This window comes from Notolepis coatsorum (genome assembly GCF_963971535.1).
Source record: "Notolepis coatsorum genome assembly, chromosome: 13".
Lineage (NCBI taxonomy): Eukaryota > Metazoa > Chordata > Actinopteri > Aulopiformes > Paralepididae > Notolepis > Notolepis coatsorum.
The window spans coordinates 59,240,336-59,254,304 of NC_140177.1; positions in this window are offsets into that span (position 1 = coordinate 59,240,336).

The following is a 13,969-nucleotide window of genomic DNA, read 5'->3' on the forward strand; positions in this document are numbered from 1 at the left end:
TATCAGAAGGAGGCAGACCAGTCACAAAATCCATGGCGATGTGGCTCCACGGACGACTAGGAATGGGCAAAGGATGAAGCAGCCCTGGTGGTGACTGTTGAGAAACTTTGTTCCGTGCACAAACGGGGCAGGCTGCCACAAATTCCCGAATGTCCTTCATCATACCGGGCCACCAGAACCTTCTGGCCAAGAAGTCACGAGTTCTGTGCACTCCGGGATGTCCTGTCAGCCGAGAGGAGTGGCCCCACTTCAACACCCGAGAACTAATGCTGTTTGGTACAAATAACCGACCCGGGGGCACCCCACCCGGATCTGGTTCCAAACGTTGTGCCCTCGGCACAGCAGAGTCAATGCTCCATGTCACAGGAGCTAGGATCTGTCCTGCAGGAACAATGGGCTCAGGAGGACGGTCCTCTTCTGATCCATCATATAACCGGGAAAGAGCATCCGGCTTGATATTTTTAGACCCGGGACGGTACGTCAGGAGGATATTAAACCGAGAGAAAAACAGTGACCAGCGAGCCTGTCGCGAGTTTCTCCTCTGAGCACCCTGGATATATTTAAAATGTTTATGGTCTGTCCAGACTGTGAATGGGTGTTCAGCTCCCTCTAGTCAATGGCGCCACTCCTCCAATGCCAACTTGACCGCCAACATCTCTCTGTCCCCAACATCATAGTTTCTTTCAGCCGGCGAGAGCCCACGTGAATAGTACGCACATGGGTGTACCTTACCGTCGGACGATGAGCGTTGAGACAGAATAGCTCCGACTCCAAGCTCAGAAGCATCCACCTCGACGATAAATGGCAGGGATGGGTTAGGAGTAATGAGGATAGGCTCAGAACTGAACCTTCTCCTAAGCTCAATGAACGCTGCCTCAGCCTTGGGAGTCCACTGGAAATGGGAAGGTGCTGTCTTCCTGGTGAGTGCGGTGATAGGTGCTACCACTGAACTGAAATTACGAATAAAACGACAGTAGAAGTTTGCAAATCCTAGGAATCGTTGCACCTGCTTGACAGAGACGGGTGTAGGCCAGTCTGTCACTGCTGACACCTTCTTGGGGTCCATTTGAATCCTCCCCTCAGATACAATGAATCCCAGAAAGGACACAGAGCGGACATGGAAGGCACACTTCTCAGCCTTCACAAACAACCGTGCATCCAAAAGGCACCTCAAGACCTGCCTGACATGTTTGACATGGTCAGAAATGGACTTGGAGAATATCAGAATGTCATCTAAGTAGACGAAAACAAACTTTTCCAACATCTCCCTGAGCACGTCATTGATTAACGCCTGAAAAACTGAAGGGGCATTAGTAAGACCAAATGGCATCACCAGGTGGCTTTGGCAAGTCAGATCACGCATCCATTTTCCTTTCACCAAAGTACAGACAGAGAATTAAAAGTACTCCCGTAGTCTCGCGAGAGGTGCAGAAATGGGATCTGACGTCAGAAGAGACGATCCGGTCAGTGTTTCACCACACAGACTGGATTGTGTTCCGCGACACAGATAACATTAATGCCTACACGGAGACAGTGCTGGACTATGTCTGTACTAGGGTGAAAGAAACAATCCCCACTACCAAAATGAAAGTTTACCCAAATCAAAAACCCTGGGTAGACAAATCCGTCCGTGAAGCTCTGAGAGAGCGCACCAAAGCATACAATGACGGCCTAGTGGCAGGCAACATGAATGACCACAAGGTGGCGCGACACAACGTAAGGAGGACAGTGTCAGAGGCCAAACGGCGCTACAGGGATAAAATTGAACTCCAGTTTGAACAAGCTGACTCTAGAGCTATGTGGCAGGGGCTCAAAACGATGACAGACTACAAAGGCGCCTCCCTCAAACTGAACAGTGACATCTCCTTAGCAAACGACCTCAATACCTTCTATGCGAGGTTTGATGCTGGTAATAACAACACCAGCTCACAAGCCTCGGCAATGGGGGGGGGGGGGGTCGGCTGCTGATGGAGGCGCAGTGTTCAGGGTAACAGAGCATGAGGTGAGGCGGACCTTTAAAAAAGTGAATATCAGGAAGGCAGCAGGTCCGGACGGCATCCCCGGCCGCGTCCTAAAAGTCTGTGCCGACCAACTGGCCCCAGTATTCACTGACATATTTAACCTGTCCTTAGAACAGGCTGTCATCCCCACCTGCCTGAAGAAGTCCACTATTATCCCTGTACCCAAAAAATCCAAGCCTGCTTGCCTCAACGACTACCGCCCTGTAGCTCTCACCTCCATAGCCATGAAGTGCTTTGAGAAGCTAGTAAAGGGCTACATCTGCTCCTCCCTCCCCATCAACATGGACCCCCTGCAATTTGCATACCGCCCCAACAGGTCCACGGAGGACGCCATATCCCATGTGCTGCACACAGCAGCATCACACCTGGACAAGAGGCAGGGGAACTATGTGAGAATGCTATTCATCGACTACAGCTCGGCATTCAATACCATAGTCCCCTCCATACTCATAGCCAAGCTCAGGGACCTGGGCTTGGGCTATGACCTCTGCCAGTGGGTCTTGGACTTCCTGACTGGCAGACCCCAGGTGGTGAGAGCAGGCAACTGCACCTCCTCATCCATCACCCTCAACATAGGGGCCCCCCAGGGCTGTGTTCTGAGTCCCCTCCTCTACTCCCTGTACACACACGACTGTGTGGCTCAGCGGAGTAGCAATACAATCGTCAAATTTGCTGACGACACAGTGGTGGTGGGCCTGATCTCTGCCAACGACGAGAGGGCCTACCTGGAAGAGGTCAAGGTCCTGGCGGGATGGTGCCAGGAAAACAGCCTCTCCCTGAACGTCAGCAAAACAAAGGAGATGATTGTGGACTTCAGGAGGTCGGGGGTCAAGGACTACAGCCCCCTCAGCATCGACGGGGCACCGGTTGAGAGAGTCAACAGCTTCAAGTACCTCGGAGCCTACATATCCGAGGACTTGACATGGACCACACACATTAACAGTGTGGTGAAGAAGGCACGACAACGCCTCTACTTCCTCAGGCGCCTAAGGAAGTTCCAAGTCAGCCAGAAGATCCTTAAGAACTTCTACTCATGTACAATAGAGAGCATCTTGACCGGCAACATCACCTCCTGGTTTGGGAATAGCACTGCAAAAGACCAAAGCAGACTACAAAGAGTGACACGTTCAGCCGAACGCATAATTGGAGGGGGGCTCCCCACCCTCCAGAACATTTACTACAAGCGTTGCAAGGGCAAGGCTAAGAGAATCATTAAAGACTCCAGTCACCCGAACAACTGCCTCTTCGAACTGCTGCGGTCAGGCAAGCGATACAGGAGTCTCAAGGCGAGCACAGAAAGACTCAGAAGTAGCTTCTATCCCCAGGCCATCAGGCTGCTAAACGAACAATGAATGAACACTACACAACAACAACCACCAAACGCACATAGCACACACATCCACACGCACACACCCACTTTAAACAAACACACTGTAGCACCCACTCCACACACTTTATAGCACACACCCACTTTAAACAAACACACTGTAGCACCCACTCCCCACACTTTATATTTATGGATGAAGGATTGCACTACAACTCGTACACCTTACTGTAAATTGTACCTAAAATTGTACCTCATCCCATTTCTGCTTTGCACTAGATAGTACTGTACATTAGTACACTGCATAGTATTGTGTATTGTATATTATATGGTAACTCAGAACATTGTACATATGTCTATACCGAACACTGTGACCTCATTTTCTTCTTCTAAATTCATGCTATATTATGTTATTATGTTATTTGATACTATCTTGTCTAGCACAGTCTCTGGAGCGTAACAGTAAGAAGCATTTTGTATGAAAGTATTCTGTACTTCTGTATGACAACTATTAAAGAACTTGAACTTGAGGTATTCGTAGTGACCATTATGAGTGTTGAACGCGGTCTTCCACTCATCCCCTTGGTGTATGCGCACCAGATTGTAGGCATTGCGTAGATCAAGTTTGGTAAAAATGGATGCCCCCTGGAGGTGTTCGAACGCCGAGTTCATCAGGGGAAGGGGATACCGTTTTTTTACTGTAATGCTGTTCAACTTCAGACCTCTGTAGTCGATGCAGGGTCTCAGTCCTCCATCCTTTTTTCCCACAAAAAATAATCCAGCACCCGCAGGTGAAGTGGAAGGTCTAATAAAACCGGTAGCCACAGCCTCCTTGATGTAGGTGTTCATAGCTGCGCTTTCGGGGACCGACAACGAGTACAAGGAACCACGAGGGGGAATAGAGCCCGGCTGCAATTCGATGTCGGTGCGGTGGCAGGATAGTGACCCTTTGTTTGCTAAACACCTCACTGAGGTCAGCATAGACAGTGGGAACTCCCTCTGGTAACGGGTGTGACTCCACGCTCATGATGTTGGTGCTCTCCATGAGGGGGTCAGCTGTACAAGTAAGCGAGGAGAAGTCCTCACACAGAGCCTCTAAACTGTCTAAACTGTCCTCCGCCAGAACTTCCTCACTGAGGGAGTCCCAATCAAACTGTGGATCCCATTCCAAACTCCCATCCTGATTGACAGATGGCTGGGAGTGCAATGGTTGAGAGAGTGGGCTCTGGAAACCAAGACCGCCCACTGCTTCAACAGGATCACAACCGCTTTCACTAAACTGATCATAACTCGTGGGTGACGGAGGAATTTGGAAACAACGGTGATGGCATTGGGAGCCCCACTGCATGACAGTGTCCCTCTCCTCACCCCAATTTATCTGTGGCTTGTGTTTACTAAGCCAAGAATGACCCAGCACAATGGGATACGTGGGGGAATCCACCAAAAATAATCGAATGCGCTCAGAATGGTTCCCATAAGCAACCCGCATAGATAAATAATTGGTTCTTTTGGTGACACTGCCTGTACCCAATGGCCGTCCATCAAGCGCCGTGACACTACAGGGCTTATGGAGGGAATGTACTGCATAGGTTCAGACGAGCTGGCCACTGAAGGTTGTGGAGGAAAGGACGAAACGTCCTCCAGCGGGACACAAAAACGTTGGCCCCGCCTCTCACGCTCACGGTCTCTGATCCGGTTATCAACGCGTATGGCAGTAGTGACCAGTGTGTCAAAATTGTCTGGAGATCCCTCAACCGCCAAAGCATCTTTAACCTGATCAGATAACACGTTGGTGAACAAAGTGATGAGTGGTCCCTCAGGCCAGCCTGTAGCCCCAGCCAGTGTCCTGAAAGCGATGGAAAACTCAGCTACACTACTGGCGCCCCTGGCGCATGCGCGTCAGCTTCATGGCGACCTCTTTATCGTAGAGTTCATGATCAAAAACGATCTCCATCTCATTCATGAGTCCCTGTGAGTTGTTTAAAACTGGAGCCTGAGACCGTATGAGTGGAACAGCCCAATCGAGGGCAGGTCCCTCCAACAGGGATAGAATTAGGGCAACACGTGAATCCTCAGACTGAAAACGAGAAGGCTGGGCTCTGTACACTATTTGGCATTGTGCCAGAAAACCACAGCATTTACCTGACTCCCCATTAAAGCATGAGGGGAGCTGGACTTTAGCCTCACAAGGTAATGACCGGGGGCCTGTGAGTAGTGCTTGAGAGACATTAGGTGGGCTCTGGTGAGGGGGAGGTAATTGTGCATTGGCTATGCGGTCAGCCAAATCACGCATGGAACTATCCATCTTGCGCAATCCTTCATACATCTCCCCATGCTGTTGCACCATGAGAGCTTGTTGTTGTAATTGTACGATAGCTTCCTCATGTGAAAGCAATCCTTGACGCTGCGCAGCTAGTGCTTGTTCGAGACCTGTGTTATCTGCTGACCCAGTCATGGCTTTTTCATTCTGTGAGGGCTGTGTGTGTGTGGGTCATGAGCAGATAACAGGGACTCTTAAAGTTATCCGTGAAACGGACAACCACTAGACTGCTTACGCAGATATTTTAGGAGAGGGGGGAAATTAAACAACAAAAAACAACCTTTACAGGTGGAAATCTCAAAGTAATTAAGAAAATAAATCAAGTCCCAAAAAACAGGACTACTCTCAATAAAGAGGTATACTATAAAAGTAAATAAGCCACAAGGACACCTCCTAATAAAGGAGTTTATATTGGAAAAAGTTAAACAATAAACCTCCACTAAGGGAGTTTATGTGTAGAATCACGTGAGTAGCCTAAAATAAGAATGACTACCATAAAGCTCAATTCTGAATCAGAGATCAGACTACACTTCAATATAATGAGCGTGACCAAAAGGACAGCCAACACTAGGAAATGAAAAAGCAGTTGACACTGCGATCTCCAAACTTAAATAGACTCCACATGGCCATAGGCACAGCTGCACTGCATCAGGTGCAATCAAGCCCACACACCTGCCGACCCATGAGGCAATTAACCACATGGAACAGGGATTGACAGCTATCCCTCACAGAGAGGTGAAATAAAGCAAAAATAGACAGCTGTCCCTCACAGAAAGGTGAAATAAGGCAAAAACCATGACAAGCTTAGCAGAAATTAATGTAACCATTAAAGCCAGACCACTAGCCTAGCTTAAAACTCCAGGAGAGGTGTTTTTGGCCAATGGCTAGGCTAACTACATCTACATCTGGAGCGTAACAGTAAGAAGCATTTTGTATAAAAGTATTCTGTACTTCTGTATGACAACTATTAAAGAAACTTGAACTTGAACTTGAAACTTACATTTACATTTAGTCATTTAGCTGACGCTTTTATCCAAAGCGACTTACAAGTTCTGTACGACAAGTCATCAGGAAGGGCACAACTCTATCAGCTGAGTAACAATGTACATCAAAGTGTTGAATGCTACAGTGTAGGTTCATTTATTAGGACAAGTGCATGACAGTAAGGTTAGTTAGGGTTAGATTATATTTTATTTTGTATTAAAAAAAAAATCTCATTTCAGATAATGGTTGAAGAAGTGCGTCTTTAGTCGACGGTGAAAGATTGGACGGGTTTCGGCTGTCCTAACTGGGGTGGGTAGTTCATTCCACCATTGTGGGGCAAGGACTGATAAAAGGCAGGTTCTCCTTGATGACCCTCCCGGAGCTCGGATAGGAGTGGGTATGAGACGGCCAGAAGATGCAGAGCGTAGGGGTCTTGAGGGTGTGTAGTTAGAGACCATTGACCCGAGTTAGGCGGGAGCGGGCCTTGAAGCGGATTCGTGCAGCAATGGGGAGCCAGTGCAGGTCCCTAAGAAGTGGGGTGACATGGGCCGACTTCGGTAGGTTTGAGATCAGGCGGGCCGCTGCGTTCTGAATGAGTTGAAGAGGCTTGGTGGCAGTGGCCCGGGAGGCCAGCAAGCTGTGCGTTGCAGTAGTCGAGGCGGGAGATGACTGTTGATTGGACGAGGAGTTGGGTGGCTTCTTTTGTCAGGAAGGGGTGGATCCTTCTGCCGTTGCTCAGGAGGAATCTGCAGGTTCTGGTTGTCGCTGCGATGTGAGTGGAGAAGTTCAACTGATCATCGAGGACAACACCAAGGTTCTTGGCGGTCGGGGACGTGGTCACAGCTGCATTCTCAACTGTGATGGAAAGGTCGGTCAGGGGAGAGGATTTGGCCGGTAGGTGGAGCAATCAGTAGCGGCCGCTGCCGCTGGTGCCTTGTAGGTCGCAGTTCTCGTTAATAGGTCGAGTTGAAAATGTAATGCTCTGAGATGCTCTGGAGCAATCTCTCTCTGTCTCTCGGATCAATCAAATCAAATAATTAACACATGTATGTTGTCATTTTAAACAACTCACCATTCATTCATTATGCATCAGCAGCAACACAAACACGCACAGCTCTCTCTCTCTCTCTCGCTCTCTCTCTCTCTCGCTCTCTCTCTCTCTCTCAGATGATGTCTGATCCATTCAATAATAAACACATTTGTAAAGCTCGTTATTTTAAACAAGTTACCATTCATTGTCTGAGTGGTTATGTCCCACATGCCGCGAAATTAGAGAGAGAGAGAGAGCGAGAGAGAGAGAGAGCATTTTAGTAAAGTTACATTTTCAACAAGATTGCTGCTATTTAAACACTTCATGGAAACGGGGTAACGTTAACCTTATGTCGACTGTAGTATTGTATGACCTCGACATAACGTTTAAACGTTAACGTTACTCCGTTTCCATGCAGTAATTATAAAAGTGGTCAGCTAAGCTAACGGAGCTAACAGCTAGCAGTAGCTGTAACGTTACAACGTTATGCGGCATCAGTAGACAACGTATCATGTATTAAACTAGAGTTAAGATCGCTAATCTACCTTGTTGTTGGCTTGTTGATAAAGTATATCCACTCCATGGCATTGTCCATCCAGCCTGTGTTGATGTCCATCCATTGTCCATACATGTCCCTCCACACTGCATCCATATATAGCTTGTTGTTACTTGTTAGCCAACAAGCTGTGTGAGTGAAGAGCTGTGTCTTTGTCCATTTCCGCCTCGAACAGCCTGCAAACTACCTGGCGTTCTATCGCCATGCTCTAAGACAAACTCTAACCTTAACCAACTTTGAAAGAGTGCCTAAGCTCAGTGTAGTTGCTGTTGTTGTTGACGAGTCGACTGAACTGCTGTTGCTGAACTTGCTGTGTTGCATTCTCTCTGTAAGCCAACCCGAGAAATGCGGCTATGGAAAAAAACTGGCATCGCGTCGGCCAATCAGAGAGCGTCTCCACGAAAATGAGGCTATGGAAAATACTTCACGGAAGTTCACGCGGCTGCCTAGACCGCTTCAAATCGCGCTCGGATTCCAACATAATAGTCATATTTCAACGCACAACGCCGTATGCACTGATTGGCTGTGACGGAGACAGCGATCAAACTGTGACGCGCACTCAGAGCGCTATCGATGTCACTTCCTGCTTTGGAAAACGAGTGTTTTTTAATTGCGATAATAACGTTATATTGTGCATTGGAAACACAAACATACTTAAAATGAGTAAATATTATTAATTTTAAACATGTTTATATTATTTATAGGGCTATAAAACAAAAAAAATAAAAACGTATTTGTCTTGTTCTCTCATATAACCAGGGTAGGAGCTGAGGGGGGGCGGCGCCCGAGCGCCCCTAGTGGTAGAGCCGCCACTGGGAGCAATTCTGTTTTGCTTAGGTTCAGTTTGAGGTGGTTGGTCGTCATCCAGGCGGAGATGTCAGACAGACAGGCCGAGATCCGCTCAGAGACGTGGATATCTGAGGGAGGGAAGGAGAGGAAGAGTTGAGTATCATCGGCATAGCAATGATACGAGAAGGCATGAGACGTGATAATGTTACCCAGTGATTTAGTGTAGAGGGAGAAGAGAAGGGGTCCTAGGACCAAGCCCTGGGGTACACCCATCCACAGGGGGGCGGGTGGCCGACAGGGTCCCTCTCCATGACACTTGGTAGGAGCGGTCATTGAGGTATGATGTCAGCCATGTCAGTGCAGAGCCAGCCACTCTGCACTGACTAACTCTAACTCTGGAGAAGATGGTGCATTTCCCATAATGTTGGCATGTTTCTTTAAGGCTGGCATTGCACAATTAAGTAGCTTTTAAATGCAACTTGGGTACTTGCAAATGAGTTGCATCTTAAATGCAACCTGTAACACGCCATGCAACTAACAATAAACTTGTAAAGAACTGCAACCTGCAACTGTCTGTGTGACGCCAGCTTGAAGGGTTAGTCCTCGTCTTTTGCTCATTACAATATTTGCCCTATTTGCTACTTACCAATGATGATGTTGATCAGTAGAGTCCTTTCTCAGCACAAGATGTTGTTCTTTGTGGATTATTACAGCAAGTTAGCTACAAACAAATGCAAAGTCAATGGGGCTGACTGACTGACTGACAGTGCACATAAAGTAGATTTCAGTGAGCCTCAGTCAGCTTGTACAGGCAGGAGGTTGACCACATGGACTTTGCATTAGTTTGTGGCTAACTAACCGGAGCCAGTATGAGGAACAGCCTAGATTGTGCTGAGAAAGAATTTGTCCAATCAACATCATCGGTAAGTAGAAAATGGGACTAGGGTTCCAAAAACCCTAACCATCCCTTTAAAGACTAAATTAGCTTGGTTAACAAATTGTAAGCAGTTGTAATAATAGCAAAGACAAACGGCCTTTTCATCCTCTCCCCATTGTCTGTCAAGGGGAAATAGTTTTCCTTACTTGGCTTTCTGCAACCCCATACTCAGAGGCCACACCAGGGCAAGTGTTCTTCCCTCCTTCGAAGCCCCTCCTCCCGCGGGCCTGATGGCTAATGATCCCCCCTGCCTCCTGATCCGGGAGAGCTGAAGGTGAGTGTTCCCCTCCAGTCATCTTCCTCTACCCCACCAAGACAGACACTTAAAACACAGAGAAGGCACAGGTTGTGTGTGTGTGTGTGTGTGTGTGTGTGTGTGTGTGTGTGTGTGTGTGTGTGTGTGTGTGTGTGTGTGTGTGTGTGTGTGTGTGTGTGTGTGTGTGTGTGTGTGTGTGTGTGTGTCTGTGTGTGTTTTCCAAAATGAATTAAACACCAAGCAATAAAATATAGACTATGTGGGGTCAAACCCACTGCAACTCTCCAGGTTCCAGCCAATGTGAAGAGGATGAGGAGGACAAGTGAAGAGTCTGACAGAGAGAGAAAGAGAGAACGAGGAGGGAGAGGGGGGGAAGAGAGAGAGAAATAGTAGATCAATAATGCAGTGTACAGCTAACTGTATAAATGGAAAGTACACTGCCCAATATGCTCAGTCCTAGTTTTAAGACACAGTGCTTACCTTAAAGTGCCCAAAGCATAGATTTGTTGTTTAAAATATGGCATTGATTTCAGTGACTTGAGTCAGAAATCCATTCAAAATGTAAAAAAGTTGTCTGCTTTGCTAGGGCTGCCTCGCTACAAGAGCTATGCAGAAACTCAAAATCTAAGTTTATAGTTCTGTCTTCCAGTGTCTTTCTCTCAGAAATGTTGTTCTATTATGGTATGACCAAATCAAATATTGTTGAATAATCTTTGACAAAATAACATCTGCATCATGTTTATATGTATGAAATGCAGACATAGCACTTGCAACTACTGTATGAGGTTGATGTGCAGAAGAGTGTGGAAGGAGAAGGAGGCCATGTTACAAAAGAGGAGTTTTCTTTTTATTCATTTTATATATTTTTTTGTCTGTCTGTTTTCCCTCATTGGGCCTGGGATGGGAGTTAATCTCATTGCCTCATAATGCCAGTTTGTCATTTGTTTTCCTCTTTTTCTTATTGGTGATGAACTAGGAAATTCTCCATAATGGAGTCCCAAGAGAGACAAGGGCCTCATTCCCTGTCTCCCCCCCCACCCTCTCTCTCTCTCTCTCTCTCTCTCTCTCTCTCTCTCTCTCTCTCTCTCTCTCTCTCTCTCTCTCTCTCTCTCTCTCTCTCTCTCTCTCTCTCTCTCTCTCTCTCTTTCTTTCTCTCTCCCCTCTCTCTCTCGCTCTCTATCTCCCTCTCTTAATTTCATTCCCCAATCTCAATCCCCCTTCTACTCACCTCTCCTCTTCTCCCTCTCTCTCTCTCTCTTGCTATTATCCTCCCCTCTCCGCTGTCTGTCTCCCCCTCTCCCTCATCCCGCCCCTCCTCTCCTCCTCCTTGCATCTCTTGTATTGTAAACAGCTCACAAAAGCGTGACAAGGTCTGTGCTCGTGTTTCCCCCTGCCTCCCTCTCTGTTCTCCCAGCTATTTGTTATTGTCTCTCTATCGTATGTTTGTCTCTATCACGCCTTTTCTTTATTCTTCCTTTTTTTTTTTTTTTTTACCGCGTCAGAAAAAGGAAAAAGTTAATTAAATATGGAACGAGATGGAGCAGCGTCTCTTTAAACCATCATGTCATTAAAATGGCTTCCCTGGGAGATGGGCTTAAAAGGAGCCGGAGAACAATGTCTTCTCAGTCAGATATTTATGGGCCTGGTTATGTAAACATGCTCCCTTTATTCTCTATGTATATTTCATGTAATTATCACTTTTTGTAGCACTTCCCCCCCACCCCCACCACCCCACCCCTGAGACTTGTAGAGACAAGAAGTTACTAGGGGAATGTCATTAGTAGAGACTATTGTTACCAAGCTGCTAGGATACGACACTGAGCAAAGGCTATAATATATTATTGCCGGACTACGGGAAGTCTGTAATCTACAGTATTATTTATATTTGTGTGTGTGTGTCTGACTGACCGTCTCCATCTAGAACTCGGGGACACATTCTCGCCTCGGCCTTTGATTAAGCTGAGACTAACTCCGTTCTCTCATCCCTCCTGTATGTGTCTCACAGCCGCGTGGCGGGAACCTGGTACCTGTACCGATACACACCATTCATGGGTTTAATAAAACATTTATAACAAGAAGACACCCTCACTAGGGCCCGCCCCCCTGTATCTGTCCGTCAGAAACGCTGGTGATCTGGAGTGAGCCGGATCCCTTCAACAACAAAGGCCAGAGACTGAGCGCTGGAAGGCCTGTGTGCCAGCTGACGGAAGCGGCTAATTAAGAGGGCTGCGGAGAGAGCCAGTGGGGCGTCTTATGAAACAGGGGCACCTGGGTTTCACTAGAGGAGGCCGGGTCTCCATCGCAGCTCCGTTGACTCGCGGAGGGGAAGAAGACGGCCAACCGTGGTGCTGTGCCACGTAGCGCTCCTTCCACTCCAGCATAATGTCAGACATGATGCATACTAAGAATTAAAACCACAACCCCCACCACCTCACTGTGTTCTCCACTATGCCAAGAGATGCTATTGCATGCTCTGATGAAATCATTATGCTGTATGTCAAGGCGCATATTGTTCAAATCAAATACACGTGACTTAAGACACAAAAAGACATGCTTGTTACACATTACATTACACATTACACATGTCGAGGGACATTCCATGTTCTTAAATTCTTTCCATAAAACAAGGACACACACACATACACACACATCCCCAAAACAGTAGGAAAACAAGGAGAGACACACACACACACACACACACACACACACACACACACACACACACACACACACACACACACACAAACACAAATACACATGCACACACACACACGCACACACACACACACTCACACACAGGCTTCCACATGCATACCTTAGAGGAAACCATTAATGCCCCTCTACTCTCCATTGTTCATCCGAGTCTTCTTTGCCGCGAGGTCAAAGTGTCTCTCTGTAATCTAACTAGCTCTCACCACAGGGACAATATATACGGTCTGCCATGAGTTCTGTCATTACCGCTCTGCCCACCAGAGGTGGATACAGCGCTCGACCACCAGTGAACCTGCCATAATGCTATCCAACCTGACCCGTGGATGCAGTAAACCCAAGTGAACCACAGTTTCGAAAAAGTCGTCGGCAACCACTGCAGAATTGCTTTTAATCAAGGTCTGAAATGAGGGTGACTTGAAGCGTCGCCCCATGCTGATTAAATGTAATTGTTTAATTGCCAAGTGCTGGGAACCCATCCTAAGAGGATTCCAATGGAATTATTTAATCTCCAGTCAGGAAGTACACTGCAGGAAAAGGCAGGGGAAAGCGGAAGGAGGGGAAAAGGCAAAAAAAACGAAATAAAAAAAAATCACACAGAAAATAGTCTAATGTTTTCCTTTTTGAATATTCTCCTCGTGAAATATTAATTGTGGTTTACATTTAGTCAACTGGGAAAGTCTTCCCAGCCTTGGCAGGGGGGAGCACAAGAAGTGATGCTACAACTGCACAGCTGAACAAAAAGAAAAGAGGTCATATTTTTTTACCTTCTATGGCATATCATCACAACAGAGTTGTGCTTCAAGTTCACTCTTGTGTCCCAGCACTTCTCTCAGATACCAAATCAAATCAAATCAAATAAAATGTATTTGTAAGGCCCGACAACACACGTTAATGTCCCCATGGGCCGGACACGTCTTCTTAAACAAGTCAAGAAGAAACATAACTGTTGAAGGCAGAGGTTCTGTGTAGGATTGTTAGTAACTGTCTAACTGCATATATAACTGTTTACACTAGTAACTGTCTAACTGCATATATAACTG